Source organism: Oncorhynchus gorbuscha, unplaced genomic scaffold (genome assembly GCF_021184085.1).
Source record: "Oncorhynchus gorbuscha isolate QuinsamMale2020 ecotype Even-year unplaced genomic scaffold, OgorEven_v1.0 Un_scaffold_750, whole genome shotgun sequence".
Lineage (NCBI taxonomy): Eukaryota > Metazoa > Chordata > Actinopteri > Salmoniformes > Salmonidae > Oncorhynchus > Oncorhynchus gorbuscha.
In genome coordinates this window covers 22,504-29,875 of record NW_025745793.1, presented here as the reverse complement: position 1 = coordinate 29,875, position 7,372 = coordinate 22,504, and the positions used below count along the sequence as shown (strand labels likewise).

General features: G+C 37.6%; 1 long non-coding RNA gene across 1 annotated transcript; it reads right to left on the bottom strand.

The window, feature by feature from the left end:
- Nucleotides 1-1,593: 1,593 nt before the first annotated feature.
- LOC124020044 lies at nt 1,594-5,931 on the bottom strand. Its single transcript, XR_006835885.1, has 3 exons — nt 5,381-5,931; nt 5,102-5,200; nt 1,594-3,424 (listed from the first exon to the last, which is right to left on the bottom strand). It is a non-coding gene; the product is annotated as an uncharacterized LOC124020044 (long non-coding RNA).
- Between the last annotated feature and the right edge of the window lie 1,441 nt (nt 5,932-7,372).

The following is a 7,372-nucleotide window of genomic DNA, read 5'->3' as shown; positions in this document are numbered from 1 at the left end:
AGAGACAACTCTGTTCATTGGGCTTTCCTAACGATGCACTGTTGAGTGGTTGTTATTAATTGCTTTATTTTTGCTAATCCTAGAATAAAGTTGTTGTTTGAGGAATCTACAGTCTCTCTTACTATAGAGTTTCTACCACAATTGCAACCATCTAATCTAGACCTACAACAAAGGGAGAGACAAATTGTACAATGTGACGTCAATCGGCGTGCCATGAAGGCATTGCTCTCTGACCAAATTTGGTGTCCTATAGGATATACTAAACCCCTAATGATATAGCGAAGTCTGGTTACGTTCTAGGATCTCTGAGGAATTCATACGAATGTGATTTGACTGGTTGAAACAACGTTTAGGGTTAGAATTTCACAGATTAATTTCTTTGCAAATTGAGTGGAAATAAAAAATCGATCATGCATGCTATATGGACCCTTTTATGATATGAAAAATTATTTTATCTAACAAAACAACACTTCCTGTTGCCTTTGGGACCCTTTGGATGATAAATCAGAGCAACATTTCAGAATGAAAGTACAAATTTCACCTTCAGAGGGAATTTATAAAACCTATCGTGGTGACAAAGTTATTTGTTGTTAGGAGCTCTCCTTAAACAATAGCATGGCATTTTTCCGCAGTAATAGCTACTGTAAATTGGACAGTGCAGTAATAATAACAAGAATTTAAGCTTTCAGCCGATATAAGACACTTAAAGACACCTAAAATGTACCGACATTTGCTGTTTTTCTCAAATCTGCGATTGTGACAAGGCACTGCGACAACTGTCCTGTTAATGGGACAGTCAACAACCCTGATGGTATTGGTAACCTGAAGAAGAGATACTCTAACATTAGGTGTGCTTTTCAATTCTTTATGTACTGTCGGTTCACCAGCTGACCCCTATCAAGACACCCATGTCGACCACATTCCAACTGTGAAGATGAGCAATGCTGCAGCATCAGCTTCTACTTCTTTGTCCTTGTCAAGATATGAAAGGAGACATCCCTTAGCTAGACAAAATGGTTGTCATATGCTGGGTCTTGGTCAATCTAAATGATTCTGTTGTGCCATTTGATAGAGAGCACCTTCCACTTTGTCGTCATGACAAAGGTGTCCCGTTAAACCAAAATAAGGTTTCAGCAATGACTGCTGATTTAACAGAAACACAGTTTCACAGTAATTTATTTATGTAGGCTACACATGTATGAATATATGACATGTAATTTGGAACAACATGTACAATATTATTGTTTATGATATTATAAACACACCGTACTTTAATAATAGGATATATTGTTGTATGAAATGAATAGTACTTTCTGTGTCATTGTCACGGCCGTCGAAAGAACTGGACCAAAGCTCAGCTTGGTGAGCATACATTTTCCCTTTATTTAAAATGACGCCAACAAAACAATAAACCATACAAAACGCCTGTGAAGCGTAAGGGCTATAGTGCCACAAACAAAGACAACTACCCACAACGAAAGGAGAGAAAAGGGCTACCTAAGTATGGTTCCCAATCAGAGACAACGATAGACAGCTGTCCCTGATTGAGAACCATACCCGGCCAAAACATAGAAACAGAACATCATAGAAAACAAAACATAGAAACAGAAAATCATAGAAAACAAAACATAGAATGCCCACCCCAAATCACACCCTGACCAAACCAAATAGAGACGTAAAAATACTTTCTGAGGTCAGGGCGTGACAGTCATCCCTGCTTTGCCTTCTCCAATTGAATAAAATGCATTCCTAATACATTTACATTTAAGTCATTTAGCAGACGCTCTTATCCAGAGCGACTTGCCTAACTATTCTTTCTTTATACTAGTTTAAACACATTTAGCATAGACAATGTAATTGTTGTGGTAGTCTTAGGCAAACCATCTTCATTATCACAGTGGCACCTCCAAGTGCCATTCAGACCTGGGAGACTTGGTAGTACTAGTTATGTGTATGTTTTATGCTAAGGATCCCATCATTTCCTGCTTGCAGAGATTTCACTACCTAGATAACAAGGGTTGGATTTGCACTAAACAATTTGTTGCTAGCACAAGGCATGTACAAAATCTGGTTTAATATACAGTGGGGCAAAAAAAGTATTTAGTCAGCCACCAATTGTGCAAGTTCTCCCACTTAAAAAGATGAGAGAGGCCTGTAATTTTCATCATAGGTACACTTCAACTATGACAGACAAAATGAGAAAAATAAATCCAGAAAATCACATTGTAGGATTTTTCATGAATTTATTTGCAAATTATGGTGGAAAATAAGTATTATTGTCTACTGGTATCATTTTTAAATTGAGAACGTATAGCTCTACAATATCAAACAATGTGTGAGTCAAGCTATTCTCTGCTTCAGATGCACAATGTCAAGTCGTGCATTGCAAATGCTAATAAAGCTAATGCCATCATACTGTAGGTGTTGCCGCCATAGTATGCAGAGAGAGAGTGACAATCAAACAAAAACTAATTGGAGTGCTTACAACTGAACAAAACTGTAATGTTCCTTCGAGAGTACAACACAGAATCACAGACAAATTAGATACACATTCACTTTCCCTCTTGATTAGAGGATTGTGATCTGTGATTAATCAACATTGACACTAATTTATCTTGAATAATTGTTTCAAGTTAACAATTAAAAGAAGTTTAAACACTTCACTTCAAAGACTCGACACTTTAACAAGTAAGTAAGTTAAGTCATATGTAAAGGTTAGCCATCTTAGTAACAAGTAGGCTATAACTACTAAGGCATAATTTCAGGTGAACAAAAAAAAAGTCCTCGCTCCACTGTTCCTTGGTCTACTTGGTGAGCAGACTTCTATTCCAGCCCAGCAATAGAGGTGCGTTAGTGCTGGGCTGGAACAGAAGCCTGCACACCCAGCAGGGTTGGCCTGCTCCAGTTGTAATAGGTTTATCCATTGTGTGTGACTTTTAAACTGTATTTCTGTTGACAACATTTGCTAACATACACAGAGTGTACAAAACATTAGGAACAACTGCTCTTTCCATGACATAGACTGACCAAGTGAATCCAGGTGAATGCTATGATACCTTGTTGATGTAACTTAAATGCATTTCGAACAGTGTAGATGAACGGGAGAATACAGGTTAAATAATTATTTTTATACCTTGAGACAATTGAGACATGGATTGTGTACTGTATGTGTGCCATTCAGAGGGTGAATGGGCAAGACAAAAGATTTAAGTGCCTTTGAACAGAGTGTGGTAGTAGGTGACAGGCGTACAACTGTGGGAAGTATTGGAGTCAACATGGGCCAGTATCCCTGTTGAATGCTTTCGAATGTGTTCCTAATGTTTTGTACACTCAGTGTATAACCCATGGTATAAAAAGATGTACTCTTATTCTCTTGGGACATTCATTGGGACCTCTTCATCTGCATACAGGGTTTCACAGATCTCTGTATATGAATACAAAAAACATCACAAAGAAACAGGTTTTGTTATACTAAAATTGCACTGAATATTATCTTTCTCTATCTCTCTATCCTCATAGTTTCTCTCGCTAGGTGCTGGAACTGGATCAACATTTCATAATGTCCTCCTACAAAGGTACCTGCCCTATCTATATTAGTCTACTCTCTCCATTCTCTGACAGCTGGAGCTACTAATCCTTTCACCCTCTTCCATGGCTTTTAGCTAGCTAGCTACAAATGCAATTGCAAGCTTTTTAAAATGATAAATACATTAATATAGATAGCTAGCTGATATGAAGTTAGCTAGATGGTGATATTTAATTCACTTAGATAGCTATACAGTATGTAAAGTTGCCTATCTACATTACGTTAGCAGCTCATTTGAGTTGGCCTGCACACTAAGTTACTGTAACAAGCTTTAAAGTTCTATGTGTTTATCTGTTATCGTTATTGGGATATCTAGGTTAACTGGAAATTTATCTAAGGTACTTTCTTGTTTGGGAAGAACTCTGCGTACTAATTTGATGTTAGCCGTGTACTAACCATGAATGGCTTGACTGATTGGGTATATCTGAAACATTTTTGACTTTTAAAAACTTTTAAAAGTGTAAATGTGTATACTGTATGTGATGGCTGGATGACTTTGCAAATTTTCACATAAAAGGACACAAATCTAACTGCCTGGAGCTCAGGACCTGAAGCAAGGATATGCATATTCTTGGTACCATTTGAAAGGAAACACTTTGGAGTTTGTGGAAATGTTAAATTAACGAAGGAGAATATTACACATTAGATCTGGTAAAAGATAATACAAAGAAAAATGTTTTGTACCATCATCTTTGACAATTTAGATTTTGGCCACTAGATGGCAGCAGTGTATGTGCACAGTTTTAGACTGATCCAATGAACCATTGCATTTCTGTTCAAATATTGTATCAAGACTGCCAAAATGTGCCTAATTGGTTTATTAATACATTTTCAAGTTCATAGCTGTGGACTCTCCTCTAACAGTAGCATGGCATTATTTCACTGGAGTAGCTACTGTAAATTGGACATTGCAGTTCAATTAACAAGATTTTAAGATTTATGACAATATCAGATATGTCTATGTCCTGCAAAATGTTATTGCTAGTTACAACCTCATGCTAATCATATTAGCCTACGTTAGCTCAACTGTCCCGTGGGGGACCCACCGATCCTGTAGGAGTTTTAAAATAATTCAATAAATGTTTAAAAGTTCTACAAAATCAACTGCTGTCTTCTGTGTTCTTTGGTACTGTCTGTCAGTGTCATGGAATTTTCTCCACCCCTAAACAATCCTTTCCTCAGAGCGGCTTTTTTTCTACTTAGCAGGACAAACAGGTTTTCCTTGTTCTCCTCCCCGGTTCCCGCTCAAACCAATTAAAAAACTGAAAACATTGTCAAAACATTGTCATGCCAGCCCTTTACGTTTCTATAAGATGTCTGTGTAGTCCACAGCAAGTAATCTGGCACAGTGACATCATACCAAGATGATGGTTGTTGTTGCCAGGTAGCAAACAGGCACATGACACTGTAGTCATCATTTTGACCTTCTCCTGACTGTGACACATAGCTAAGAAATTTGTAAGTATCTTGGCCAGGTCGCAGTTGTAAATGAGAACTTGTTCTCAACTAGCCTACCTGGTTAATAAAAAATACAAAAAAGCTGTGGATGGTGTGCGTGCCTCCTAAGTTGTTTTGGGTCGGCCTCTGGAATCAGTTTCATTGCCCTGGGTTGTCCTAGATGTAAAAAAGAATGTAATGGTAATTTCTCTGGCATTTTCACCTCACCTGCAAATTCTTTGTAAACCATATTTAACTTTTTCACTGTCTATATTTCACCTGTTATAATTTGTGCAAATAGAGTTAGAATCTATATAGCAGGTTGAAGTGATACAGTCTACTGTGTGCTCAACCCACCTCTGTTCTCTCTCCATCTCTTCTGTCACTTTTTCTGTCTTGTCTGTGGCTGTCTCGGGTTCTTGTTTGTTACTGTCTATCCTCTTCAGTTATAGCCTGTTCTGTTCTTCTTATGTCTCTCTCAATCATATAATATTATTCTGTTGCTATTTCTCTGTCTTGTCTGGTGCCTCTATCATTTATTCTTATGTTGCTGTTTCTGTCTTGTCTGGTGTGACTCTTTAGTTTTGCAATCCAAAACGTTCAGGTGGATACTGGGTAGCTTAACTTATTTTTGGCCTGTGTCTGTGTTACGTAAATCATCCTCTTCCCTACCAGTTGCCTCTGGCTGCTGTTCTAAGTGCTCCACTTGTCTGCTGTTCTTATCTGTCCACCTCCTTGGCTCATCTGCAAGGAAGCAAGGTAGTTGTATAACATGGCATTAGTTAGTTTTAAAGGATAACTGCACTTCCTGATTTGACCTCGTTTTAAATTTGGTTCAATAAGAAATGCTAGCAGCCATGACTGAACTCAAACGTGAGTTGAGTTGGTTTTGGGGTGGTTTACTGTGGGTGTCTCATATGTGTGTTCGCAGGTGGGAAGAGTTAGCCAAATTATTTTGCCAATTAGCTTCAGCCGGCTGCTGTGCGACCTGACTTTGGATAGCCTATCTCCGGGGCAGGTTAGGGACCGTCAATAAATTGCATAATGTAAATGGTACAATATTTTCATGTTGCAATTTTTGAGTTGTCTCATAAAATCTTTTCAATATTTGTATATGTATTTCTACTATTTATAGTTTACCACAGGCATTACAATCGGGTTGCATGCAGCTGCACTCTGAATTGATTACTTGTGTGCTGCCAGCTGTGGCTGGCAGGTAACCTAGCGGTTCAGAATGTTGGGCCAGTAACCGAAAGGTTAATCTGTCAATATGCACTTGAGCAAGGTAATTAACCCTAATATCTCCTATAAGTTGCACTGGATAGGAGTGTCTACTAAATGACAAAAAAAGTTTTGTACGAGACTGACTTTATGACCAAAATGATCCTATTTACACTTTGTTGTCAGTTTTGACAGTAGAATAAATGTTTCTGACTATATGATGGCATATACGCGGTTTTCTAAATGAGAAGTTGCTTTTTAGGAGCATTTGCTCTTTAAAGTTACTGTATACTGACACGACCAGGGCAACTGAACTATAAAGAAAAATTCAAGTGTCCGCATAACAGAGCAATATAAATCTAAACATGATAGATAAGAAGCTACATAGCCCCTAGGCTATATGAACATAAAGACATGAGCCAAAAAAAACACACAAAAAAACTGTGGAATGGAATAAATTAGAAGACTGATTAATTTAATTTTGTCAGTTCTACCAGCTAATGTGAGATTTCTAGATTACTTAACATTTGGGGACACCATCTAAAAGCCTATGTATTTTTCTTCTTTTCCCCTCTCTTTCTGGCTACCCCCCCTTCCCTTCTAAGTTCAAGTTCAAGTTTGTTTATTTGTCATATACACATGATATACATGGAGTACACAGTGCAATAAAATGGCTACTTGTAGGTTAACCTGTCGACAGTGCAGAAATAATAGAAAAAGTAAGTAGGTTGGTGAATAAAGATTAATACAGCACCCCTACCTGCGGGAAGTAAGGGTGCTGAGGGTGCTGCTGCACCCCCTGATAAAAATGTTGGATAATAATATTTAAAAAAAATACAGTGCCTTTGGAAAGTATTCAGACCCCTTGACTTTTTCCACATTTTGTTACGTTACATCCTTATTCTAAAATTGATTAAATATTTTTTCCCCTCGCCAATCTACACACAATACCCCATAATGACAAAGCAAAAACAGGTTTTTAGAAATGTTTGCTAATCTATTAAAAAGAAAAACGGAAAGATCACATTTACATAAGTATTCAGACCCTTTGCTCAGTACTTTGTTGAAGTTATTACACAGGGACCCTCGATGTCAATCTTAAAAGTTTGCAAAGTTTTAGACTGATCC